This window comes from Ostrea edulis, chromosome 5 (genome assembly GCF_947568905.1).
Source record: "Ostrea edulis chromosome 5, xbOstEdul1.1, whole genome shotgun sequence".
Lineage (NCBI taxonomy): Eukaryota > Metazoa > Mollusca > Bivalvia > Ostreida > Ostreidae > Ostrea > Ostrea edulis.
The window spans coordinates 9699850-9713660 of NC_079168.1; positions in this window are offsets into that span (position 1 = coordinate 9699850).

Sequence of the window (13811 nt, forward strand, 5' to 3'; positions counted from 1 at the left end):
AGCGTTGAGCCCTCTACCAAAATTGTGAAATTCATGGCCCCTGGGGCAGGGGTTCTTGTGTTAAGGTGGGGCTCTATTGGTCATATAGTGAAAGTGTAGAAATTCTTTGAAAATCTTCTTCTCTGTCTCTGGGTATTAAGTAGACAAACTAATAGCATGGTAATGATGAGCAAGGATGCCTCTTTATACCCCCTGCAACAAGTTGTGGGGTGGGGTATACTGGAATCGGGTTGTCCGTCTGTCCGTCCGTCCGTCTGTAGACGCAATGGTTTCCGGGCTCTAAAGCATTATCCTTTCCACCTACCGTCACCATATCATATATATGGACTACCCATGGGATGAAGATGTTCCCTATCGATTTTGGGGTGAAAAGGTCAAAGGTCAAGCGCACTGGACATTGAAGTAGCAATATGGTTTCCGGGCTCTAAAGCGTTATCCTTTCCACCTACAGTCACCATATCAAACATATGGCCTACCCATGGGATGAAGATGTTCCCTATTGATTTTGGGGTCAAAAGGTCAAAGGTCAAGCGCACTGGACATTGAAGTAGCAATATGGTTTCCGGGCTCTAAAGCGTTATCCTTTCCACCTACAGTCACCATATCATATATATGGACTACCCATGGGATGAAGATATGTTCCCTATCAATTTTGGGGTCAAAAGGTCAAAGGTCACGTGCACTGGACATTGAAGTAGCAATATGGTTTCCGGGCTCTAAAGCGTTATCCTTTCCACCTACAGTCACCATATCATATATATGGACTACCCATGGGATGAAGATATGTTCCCTATCAATTTTGGGGTCAAAAGGTCAAAGGTCACGTGCACTGGACATTGAAGTAGCAATATGGTTTCCGGGCTCTAAAGCGTTATCCTTTCCACCTACAGTCACCATATCTTATATATGGACTACCCATGGGATGAAGATGTTCCCTATTGATTTTGGGGTCAAAAGGTCAAAGGTCATGCGCACTGGACATCGAAGTAGCAACACTCAGAAAAGAGGTAGTTTATACCTATTACCAACACCCTTTGGGAGATTGGGGTAAGCGGGGAGTATTCTTAGTGAGCATTGCTCACAGTACCTCTTGTTAAAAATTGTGAAATTCATGGCCCCTAGAGCAGGGGTTCTGTTGCTAGGGTGGGGCTCTATAAGTCATATAGTGAAAATGCATTATTTCTTTGAAAATCTTCTTCTCTGTCCTTGGGTATTAAGTAGACAAACCAATAGCATGGTTATGATGAGCAAGGATGCCTCTTTCAAAATTGTGAAATTCATGGCCCCTGGGTCAGGGGTTCTGGTATTAGGGTGGGGCCCTATTGATCATATAGTGAAAATGCATTTTATTTCTTTGAAAATCTTCTCCTCTCCTGCTGGGTATTAAGTAGACAAACTAATAGTATGATAATGATGATCAAGGATGCTTCTTTCAAAACTGAAATTTATGGCCCCTGGGTCAGGGGTTCTGGTGCAAAGGCGGGGCTGACCACATAGCTATTCAATGTTTCTTCCATCCAAAAGTAAAATTCTTATATTTAAACATAAACCTAATTCAAACATTGGAAGGTTGTTACATGATACTCAGGTGACCTATAAGGCCCCTGGGCCTCTTGTTTTTTTTTTTTTTTAAGATCTCATCCAAAAGACCCGTGACTCGCTTTGAAATGCCGAGTGTAATCACTACCCATATTTTACGTCTTAGGTATGACACGAGCGGGGCTCGGACCCACGATCTCCCGATTACGAAAATAACGCTCTACCACCGAGTTCCCGCGACCGGTAAAGATCAGTATAGGCACAGATTCTAATGCGTACTACTACACCATTTGAACCGTAACGTTACCATTCCCGATAAGAACCGTTTCGTTCCCACATCAGTGTTCCGTTCAAACTATTCAACGTTCTGTTCTTAGCCCAAAGCGTTCTGTTCTCATCTAAAACCGTTCGTTCTCTCAAAACGTTCGTTCCCGCATGGTCATTCGGAACTAGCGCGTCAGTATGTTATTGTAGGTCAATATGGCGCTTGGTCGAGATGGAAGAAAACTATTTCTCTTGATTCAACACAATATTTGAAATAGTACAAGGTTGGAAAGTTCTAAATTTCAAATCTGTAAAAGTTTACATACAAATAAGGATTCTGAGAGTATTGCATGGCAATACATAGTCCCCTACCGGTTACAAAAATTACTGTACCACAACAATATTAAAAGTTCAATATGTAGGTTATGGTAAAAGGGGAAATTGGGGAACCAGGATAGGAATGGTTGGAAATCAACTACTATTCGAGTAGAGACTAGACCAGGAAAAAGGACAAATTCATAATTAGGTTTAGGTCTTTAACTAAGTTAATAAACTGTCACATGTAGGTGATCATGAATAATTCAGCTATATTGTTGTATTACTATGCTAGAAGTTTTAATGAGTGTAGTACTCTTATCTACAGAGATAAGAAACTTGGATGTACACTAACAATTCATGCTATTTTTCTATGTCCAAGGGCAATAACTTAATTTTAAAACAGATAACGGACCGAGACAAAATTCGAACTTGATCTGTAACTTATTATGGCAAAGCAATGTACCAAATATCGAATGAATATCTGCAAGCACAAACAAAACAAGAGACACACAGGCCTTTTCGGTCACCTGAGTACTAGTGAAAAATTATCACTACTCCCAAGGGATATGAAATCTAAAAAAAAAATTCCTGTATAAAACAAGATGTGTTCTTACAACTTCAATGCCCTCATAAGTGAATACACTGATGAAAGGCTTCACATAATATAATCGGTGTATTAACATTAAAAGATATGACTAATTTGGACCCATCCTAGAGTCAAAACCATAGGTTGTGAAATTCACCTTTTTTGTACATCTTTTTCTGCTATTCCTTAGTATGCATTTAGATTTTATACAGTATCAGCAAACTTACACATAAACACTGTATAGTAAGTTTGGAACCAGCCTGGGACCAGAACCCCTACCACGGGGATCATGAAATGTACAATTTTGATAGAGACCTTCCCGCTCTACATCACCATGCATTTATTTTTTCTTATACATGTGCGGTTCTTGAGAAGATTTTTGAAAATTGGTCAATTTTGGCAGTTTTTGCTCCGCTTCCAAGGCCCCAGGGGTGCTGGAGTCCTGAAGTTTACATTTTATGTCCCCCTTGTCCCAAAGATGTGAAAAGAATTGTATTAGTAGTTATCAAGACGAAGTTAACAAGAGTACCGCAAACGGTACAATATTCGCCTGTCAGACAGTGAAATTCAACCTGGAAGCATATTGTGCACTCTGAATTGATACAAAACACATTCTGAATAGAAAAGCCTTAAAGTGGGTCATGGTGCACCAATCCATCTGACATGTAAACTGATTATGTATTAATTTTCACTGAGATTGAGGTTTTGACAAAATGTTGGTGCAATATCTATTTATGATGATAAAAAGTCCAGGAAACCATTTGATCTACTATAAGCCCTAAAGTAGGTCATGGTACACCAATTAAGTTGAAATGTGAACTGATTATGTATTTCTCTGAAAGGGAGGTTGTGACTAAATTTCAGAGCAATGCCTGTGACCATACCAAAAAAAAATCTGGAAAACTGTTTGACCTACTTCTACCCCTAAGGTACTGTAGGTCGTAGTGCACAAACCAACTGAAATGTTAACTGCACTTGTCTTCCTCCGAGAGGAAGCTTTTGATTAAATATCAGAGCAGTATCTGTATCTGTAATGAAAAAAGCTCATAAAACTGTCTGACCTATTTCTAGTCCAAAAGTAGGTCAAGGATGGACCAATCCTGCTGAAATGCAAACTGAACTTGTATTCCTATGCGAGGAAGCCTTTGACTAACTATCAGGGCAGTATCTGTATCCGTAATGGGGAAAAAGCCCGGAAAACTGTTTGTCCTATTTTTTCTCCAAAAAGTAGGTCAAGGATGAACCAATCCAGCTGAAATGCAAACTGAACTTGTATTCCTCTGAGACTAAGCCTTTGACAAAATATCAGGGCAATATTTGTATCCGTAATGAACAAAAGCCCGGAAAACTGTTTGACATATATTTTCCAAAAAGTAGGTCAAGGATGGAATAATCCAGATGAAATGCATACTCACTCTTACAATTCTTGAGGGAGATATTGTGACCAAATTTCAAAGTTGTACATGTATCCGTTACGGAAAAAAGTCCGGAAAACCTGACCCGGGACGGACGGACGATCAGCTAGCCAGCTAGCCGGACAGACGCACGGACAGCGCCATAACATAATACGTCCTGTCTAATGACGGGCGTATAAAAATGTTCAATTGTTAACGCACGACGCACGCCGCACCATGACGGACGACAACCAATTGCAAAAGTCTGGAAAACTGATAATTCATCCTATTTTTCTAAGTCCAAGGGCCATAACTAAATGAAAAATCAACGGACCAAGACGAAATTCAAATTTGATCTGTAAGTTGTTATGACAAAGCAATGTACCAAATATCAAATAAATATCTGTAAGAATAGAGAAAAAAAAAGTGCAGAAAATTGGACTGACCGACAGACGGACGGACGGAGTGAAACCTAAAGTCCCCTTCGACTTCGTCGGTAGGGGACTAATTACATGTACCAGTTCATCACGACACAACGACGACAGAGCATATTTTTATTTTGGGGTAAAAGGCAATTTTATTTTCATCAAGATTTTGAACGGATATCAACTTGCTGAAGACGAAAATATTTGAAAATGGATTATACATCATGAAACCAATCAATCAATAAATAAGTAACGATAATGCTACCGTTGAAGTAAAGAAAAAGTACGTGCAGTGGGCCTTTTTTGGTCGATAGGAGATTTCGAAACAAACAAAATGTCAAAAGACTTTAAGTACGAATAACTCTTAGGCTATTATGCATTTGACATGTTTCAAAATGTTAAAAATTGTGGGAAATTAAAATGAATTACGCGTTAGAATTTCAACTGGTGTGGTGTCACATGCAAAAGAAAGTATGAAGTGATCGAGACAATAAGAGTTGCTAGAGTAACGGTGTGCATGTACTAGTCTACGAGAGAGTGGTATAGTTGCTAATTTAACCCGATTTTGTCGGGTTACACCCTATTTTTCGACTTGTAGCCCGATTGTTTTTTATGACCCGGCGGGTTATATTTTTCACCCGATTTCCGGGTTTGGTTTTGTAAATTAGTTCGCACATGCAATATCCAGTTTGCAACACAAGCTTGGATCTTCGTAAACAATGCCGATGGTCCTGTACATTATAGATAACCTATCAAAGCAGTTGTTAATAATTATCTGCAAGTTGGTTTGACAAATTGGGGATTGAAGTCATTATGTAAAATGGCTTCCAACAAGAAGTGATCCCTATCAGGGTCCGCAGACACGCAAACAAAAAGAAAACGATACTTATGTTACCTACCAACAAATCTGGGAACATTTCTTTCCATGGATAAAGAAAGTTATTGATTGAGGACAGCATGAAGCTTATTGTCCATTGTGTAACTCGCACTTGTCTATTTGGTCTGGATCTAAATATAATCTGACAACACGTGTCAAACGCAAAATCATGTAAAAAATACTTAAACACAAAAGTCATCTAATTACTGTCGTAATTCTTGCCATCATCTTCGAATGTTAATATTGTAAAGAAAATACACACTGAATTCGGATCTGAACCAAACAATGAAACTTATCATGTAAATTTGATAAATCTATGTCCTGTTTTGTATATGTCTTAAAAAAATTAAAATGTGCCACTATCAGTTACAATGCTTCTCTTCAATAAAATACTACACATTACACACATTTTTGATGCAAATATTTTTGAAATATAAACTGTTATAACGCATATAATCCTAATAAATGTCATGAACGCCGTTACGCATCATTACCAGAATCTTTGCCTTCCAAAGAGGGTTACAACCCTCTTTTTGCATGTTAGAGATTGGCAACGATGGAGAGTGGACACAGAGTTCACACTATACATTGTAAGTCCCCGTCTCAGGTGACTGGCTTCCTTTCTATCCCTGTTCATATTTTGGCAGGTGTCTTCAACGCGATTGTATGTTCGTTCGCCCTAAAACGCGTTTGCCCAAGGTCTGTTCGCACTATTTTCATGATGAATATATAAAGGGTACTACTAAACAAAGTACCTTAGAGTACTCTGCTAAAATTTCATAATTTAATGCAATTAAATTGTTTATCCATATGCTTATCGCTTAAAAATATAAACACTTTAATAAAATAATATTGCAATATTTGTCAACAGTTTTTGTTTTTAGCGATATTTGGATCAAATATTAAAGATTTATGCCACTCCGATTCCGATTATCATGGTTTTGTTGTGAGAAAGTATTGAGCGACATATTACATCAGTAATTAATTTCATCAGAATATAAAATTTTCTTTAATTTTCTTGTTATCTCTCCTTATAATATGTTTGATTTTTTTAATCATTTCTTTATATATATATATATATTTTTTGTTATTTATTCATTTATGTTTTATTTAACATTTGGATTTTAAAAATAAAATCATGATCTTGGAATTTTATATATAATGCGCTAGTATTTTTTATCTATGGTCTATGGTCCTAATGGCTCGCCTGTAGAGTCGATTTTTTGTCAATATCGGTCGATCTCAATAACTTTTTACAGGTAAATATTTTGTAAAGACATATAGAACTAAAGTTGTTGAGTCTATAGAGGGCTAACAAATGACATCAAGAAATAGGCCCGCGGGCCTTATGGCTCGCCTGGAGAGTCGAATTTCAAACGAATTTCACCGCAACTTTGCTTCAGAAGCTGATGATATGAAAAATTGATTATATCTAAAGTGTCTTAAAGTCGGAAACTAAATTGGGACTCATTTGTCTTTTTTCTTTTTTTTTTTTTAACTCCGAGTGCATCAACAAATCGGACGGAAGACCTACTCGTTGCTCGCAACGAGATCGTGTCTAGTTATTATTATTATTCTTTTTCTCCGGTACTTTTTTGTCCGGTAGTGTTCTCAGAAACTACAAAAGGGATCAATATGAAACTTTCCAGGATGATAGTATAGCGTTTGTAGATGTGCATAGTGATAGTCATTTTGTCTGCACGTGCATGCACGCGCGCGCACGTGCATGCACGCGCGCGCACGTGCATTCCAATTTTGGTACAAAAAATGGAAAATCAGAATATTGAAGGAAGCGATATAAAACCTAAATAGGATGATAGCATATCATTTGTACATATGAAAAATAATAGTTATTTTGTCAGCACGCGCACGCATGCGCGTGCACGTGCATTACAAAATTTGTACTCTAACTTTGGAATCAGTCTAACTTTTTTTTTCTTCATTGAAATGGCTTGATATTCATATCATAAGTAGATATTGAGACCCTTGACTGATTTGCATGGTCAAAATTACCAATTTGCACGTGCATGCACGTTCGCTTCATTTTGATTGGATAGTACTAAAACGTCTGTAACTATCTTATTTATGAAGCGAATGAGATGATATTTACAGCATACGTAGACAATATGTGTATCTATATTTTGGTATAACAAAAAATGCCCACGCGCATGCGCGTGCAACGTTTTTCAAGTGTTCAATATTTAAAGAACGATAACGTTTTTGTTTTTCATCAAATTCTATTGATATTAGGGGTTTAGATGTGTTTTGGTACTCCTTACAAATTGCTGTGGTTAGAATTACTGCTCAGCACCTGCATGCACGTGTGCTGAATTCTGATTGGACGATTTTGAAATCGCTATAACTTCCTTATATGTGGTGGAAAGGTTATGAAATTCATACTGTGGGTATATGATACAAATGCCTGTTGAACGACATAAACAAAAATTCGGAATCGTACACCCGCGCGCGTGTATGCACGTGCAACGCTTTCTTTCATTTCTTGGTACTGAAATGACCATATTGAACGTACTACATGTAATTAAAGGCTAAAATAAAATGATTTTTTCCTATAGATTCACAAGGACATCACTTTTTAATTGGGGGGGGGTTTGGGGAACATCTGTAACGGTCCCCGTTACAATTAGAACTATTTAAGGTCTTCCGTTTCCAACGGAAGACCTTCTAGTGATTCTACTGTTTATTATTATTATTATTATTATTTTTCCCTTTCGTCTCCTAGACCGTTGGATGGATTTTCCTGAAACTTTCACAAGTTATAGGGAACGATGGTACCTCGAGGCATTTTTTTCATTTTTGCAAAATTCACTTCCGTTCGTCAGATACGTCCGATTTTCCGGTTTTTGAAAGAAACTTTGTCCGGGGGTAAACTTGAAAACCACTAAAGATAATCGAATGAAACTTTCAGGGATGATAGATCTATATTCTCTATGGTGCATGCACGTAATATTTTTTGTCGCCGTCACTTCCGGTCGTCACCGGAAGTGATTAAATAAATCATCAATTTCAAACTTTTTTCTTTTAAATTGAAACCTACTTTGGTTTACTATATCTCGTTCTAAATCTCAAAAAATGTTGACCCCACCGGAAATTGAATCTCCAACTTCCGGTTATATCAAAGAAAGACTATTCATTCTGTCATTTTTCAGTGCCATAAATCTCGCTCATGAAACTAGTTAATGAGTTGAGTTTTACATATATTATAGTCACTATAAATGTCTAAAGTAACGTCAAATATTTTTGTAAAATTTACTTCCGGTCGGCAAATACGGCTTATGAGCTGTTTTCGTTGTCAAGCGTTTTTCTCAGAAACGGTAAAAGATAGAGTCACCAAATTTTCAGATTTAATAGATCTCACTTTGTAGGCGTGTAGTAGGGGGGTAAGAATGTCGGCCGTCACTTCCGGTCGTCACCGGAAGTGATTAATAAATCATCAATTTCAAACTTTTTTCTTTGAAAATGAAACCTATATCGGTTTATTAGGTCTCGTTCTAATTCTCAAAAACTATTGACCCCACCGGAAGTTGAATCTCCAACTTCCGGTTATATCAAAGAAAGCCTGTTCATTCTCTCATTTTTCAGTGCCATAAATCTCGGTCATAAAACAAGTTAATGATTTGAATTTTACATATGTTATAGACACTATAAATGTGTACAGCAAATTTAAATATTTTTGTAAAATTCACTTCCGGTCGTGAGATATGGGGTGGACATATTCAAACCTTGTTTTTTCAGTTTCTCAATAATGAATATAGATACACGTTTGAAACTTGTAGAGTTGATCAACTAACATTAGTCCATTGTACACATACATTCAATTTTTTTGTCCGTCACTTCCGGTCTATACCGGAAGTATTTGAAAAATGTCGATTATCCGATTTCTTCCAGTGATTTCTGAGAGATGGTGGATAGATTTTCTTGAAATTTTCAGGAATAATGTCGTATGAAAGGACCTTGCTATAACTATTTTTCTTTTTACAAAATTCACTTCCGGTCAGAAAATATGGCCGATTTTCTGTTTCTCAAAAGGAATTTTGTCCAGCAATTTTCTTGGAAAAGGTAAAATATACCTTCATCAATTATTCAGAAATTATAAATCTCCGTTTGCAGTCGTGCAGTAGAGGGTTGAACATGTCGACCGTCACTTCCTGTCGTCACCGGAAGTGATTGAAAGAATCGCAAATTTCAAATTTTTTCTTTTAAATTGAAACCTATACTAGTTTATTAAGTCTCTTTGAAAGTGTCAAAAGAATATTGACTCCGTTGGTAGTCAAAACAACTACTTCCGGTTTCTTGATAAAATACCTTTTTACTTTTTATCTCTTTGTCCCCATAAATCTCGCTTATATTTGAAGTCTTTCATATGATTTTCACATGTCATAATAAAAGTATCAACTTCTAAAGTTTTGATAATTTTATTTTTCAAAATTGACTTCCGGTAGGTAGTAACCTACTACTTTTTCTTTCTTTAGTCTACTTCTTTTTGTTGAGAACTCTTTGAGATAGAGACGTGAAATTTTCAGGGAATATAGACAGTAAAGAGTCGCTGTCATTTATGGGAAAACGCATCATAAAAGTACTTCCGGTCATCACCGGAAGTTACGAGAAATAAGTAAAAGGTTCGATAATACATTTCTCATTCATTGTTAAGGCTTATTTTCTGATATATTTAAATGGTTTTCGTAGGAACAGAAAGCTCTTTACCGGAAGTGGTCTAACGGAAGACCTACTCATTATTAGTAATGAGTTTCTAGTTATTATTATTTTTTTTTTCTCCGGTACTTTTTTGTCCGGTAGTGTTCTCAGAAACTACAAAAGGGATCGATATAAAACTTCCCAGGATGATAGTATAGCGTTTGTAGATGTGCATAGGGATAGTCATTTTGTCTGCACGTGCATGCACGCGCGCTCACGTGCACTGCAATTTTGGTACAAAAAATGGAAAATCAGAATATTAAAGGGATCGATATGAAAGCTAAATAGGATGGTAGTATATCATTTGTAGATATGAAAAATAATAGTTATTTTGTCTGCACGCGCACGCATGCGCGTGCACGTGCATTAAAACATTTGTACACTAACTTTGGAATCAGTCTAACTTTTTTGTTGTTCATTGAAATGGCTTGATATTCATATCATAGGTAGATATTGAGACCCTTAACTAATTTGCATGGTCAAAATTACCAATTTGCACGCGCATGCACGTTCGCTTCATTTTGATTGGATAATACTAAAACGTTTGTAACTATCTTATTTATGAAGCGAATGAAATGATATTCACAGCATACGTAGACAGTATGTGTATCTATATATTGGTGTAACAAAAAATGCAAACACACATGCGCATGCGCGTGCATCGTTTTTCAAATGTTCAGTTTTTAAAGGACGATAACGTTTTTGTTTTTCATCAAATTCTATTGATATTAGGGGTTTAGATGTGTCTTGGTACTCCTTACAAATTGCTGTGGTTAGAATTACTGCTCAGCACGTGCATGCACGTGTGCTGAATTCTGATTGGACGATTTTAAAATCGCTATAACTTCCTTATATTTGGTAGAAACGTTATGAAATTCATACTGTGGATATATGATACAAATGCATGTTGAACAACATCAACAAAAATTTGGAATTATACACGCGTGCGCGTGTATGCACGTGCAACGCTTTCTTTCATTTCTTGGTACTGAAATGACCATATTAAACGTACTACATGTAATTAAAGGCTAAAATAAAATGATTTTTTGCTATAAATTCACAAGGACATCACCTTTCAATTGGGAGAGGTTTGGGGAACATATGTAACGGTCCCCGTTACAATTAGAACTAGTTATGCATGTATTTGAGTGTAGCGATTAGAGCAACCATCTCCGTCGAGTAGACAGAGATGTTTTCCGTGCATCCATACCCTTCTATGGGATCGCTGAGGTCATAGATGGCTACACCCGTTTTGCTTGTGGTGGGTTCTTTGCTTCCATCAGTGTAGATTTTGTGGAACCCTTGGTAGTGTATGTCTATGTGTTGCAGTGCAATTGCTTTGATTTGTAATGGGTTACTTTTGATCGGGATTGTTTTTTGTGTTTTTTTTTGGTGATTGCACTGCCGCTATTGGTGCAAATTATAGGAGGAGAAGTCCATGGAGCCATTGGTAGCAATTGTTTCGTTGGTGACTCGGCAAGCCCATACGTGTTTGTATACTTCCATATTTGGTAGCCAAATGATCCATTTCTCCTATCCTCTCCCACCTTTCGCTGGATATGGTGTCAGTGTATGCGTATGTGTGTGGTATTTGCAGGATTTGTTTTGTCAGAGGAGACCCTAATCCAGTACCTTAGAGAAAGTTGGAGTCTATATAGGTTAAGTGGTAGTTCTCCCGATTCCAGTAGGACTGTGTTTTTTTCTCTGTGATGTGGTGAGTTCGAAGTGCAATTCGGAGTGCCGACGCTTGGATCCTGTCCATACTTTGAAAAATAGGTCTTGCAACCTGAGTTGCAGGCCCGGCAGCCGTAGTCAAGTGTAGATCTAAGAAGAGATTTGTATAGCATTAGAAGAGTTTGTTTGTCAGCACCGAATTTTGTGCCTGAAACAGAACGCATAAGATTGAGTATTTTGCAGCATTTAATTTTGAGTTTTTCGACTTGAGCTTTGAATGTCATATGTTCGTCGAAAATGACTCCCAGAAATGTTACCTGTGATTCTACTTTGATGGATTGATTTCTTAGGTAGGGTTTTAGCTGGGATTTGTAGTTAGTGTGCCTTGGATTAGTTTTGCCAAACAAGATTACGACAGTTTGTGGTTGAGATAGTTTGAAACCCCAATGGATGGACCAGTTTGAAATTGAGTCCAGAGTGCTTTGCAACCTAATGTTGATGATTTTAATAGAGCGACTTGTGTGGTGAATTTGCGTGTCATCTGCAAATTGGGAGAGATCAGCCACTTGGTGAGGTTGTTTTGGTGTTGTATTGTGGATGATAAGTCATTGATCATGTGATTGAAAAGTGTAGGACTGATAACAGAACCCTGTGGTGTACCATTGTCCAAGGTTTGCGGATCCGAATTGGACTGGTTTACAGTGACTTGTATTTTCATGTCTGTGAGGAAAGACCTGATGAAGCAGAGTGTGTTGCCAGTGATGTGGAACTGATGACGAAGCTTGTATATCAGTCCATCATGCCAGACCAGATCGAAGGCTTTAGAGATGTCGATGAAGACCGCTCCTGTGTATTGGCTGTTTGCCATTCCTGTTAATGTAAAACTTATACGGTACCAATTTTGATGCACCAGATGAGCATTTCGACAAATAATGTCTCTTCAGTGATGCTCAACCGAAATGTTTGAAATCCGAAATAACTATGAAGTTTTAGAGCTAAATATAGCCAAAAAACAGCGTGCCAAAAAAGTGAAGCCAAATTCGTCCAAGGATAAGAGCTATGCATGAGGGAGATAATCCTTAATTTTGAAATGAATTTCTAAATTTTGTAACAGCAATTAAATATACATCCGTATTTTCAAGCTAGTAACGAAGTACTTAGCTACTGCGCTGAAGAGACCCTCGAGGACTAACAGTCCACCAGCAGAGGCCTCGACCCAAGGGTCATAATGTAAAACTTATACGGTACCAATTCTGATGCACCAGATGCGCATTTCGACAAATAATGTCTCTTCAGTGATGCTCAACCGAAATGTTTGAAATCCGAAATAACTATGAAGTTTTAGAGCTAAATATAGCCAAAAACAGCTTGCCAAAAAAGTGGAGCCAAATTCGTCCAAGGATAAGAGCTATGCATGAGGGAGATAATCCTTAATTTTGAAATGAATTTCTAAATTTTGTAACAGCAATTAAATATACATCCGTATTTTCAAGCTAGTAACGAAGTACTTAGCTACTGGGCTGTAGAGACCCTCGGGGACTAACAGACCACCAGCAGAGGCCTCGACCCAGGGGTCATAATGTAAAACTTATACGGTACCAATTCTGATGCACCAGATGCGCATTTCGACAAATAATGTCTCTTCAGTGATGCTCAACCGAAATGTTTGAAATCCGAAATAACAATGCTTTGGTTTCCAGCTGGACAAAATTGTCTATTGTACTGCGACCTGGGCCGAATCCACTCTGTGCAGGATCGAGTTTGCCTTGTTTATCTAGAAACCACCTCAACCTGGTGTTGAGCATTTTTTCGAAGGTTTTGCACAAGTGTGATGTTAGTGTTAGTCTGTAGGAGTCAGGAACATGGTGATCCTTGCCTAGTTTAGGTATTGGAATGACTATGGCATTTCTCCAACATGTTGGAAATTGGTTTTTTTTTTTTTTTTTTTTTTTTGTAAATAGTTGATTGTAGAAATGAAGTATAATGTTCGTGAAATTTGGAGGGAGGTGTTCTAGCATGAG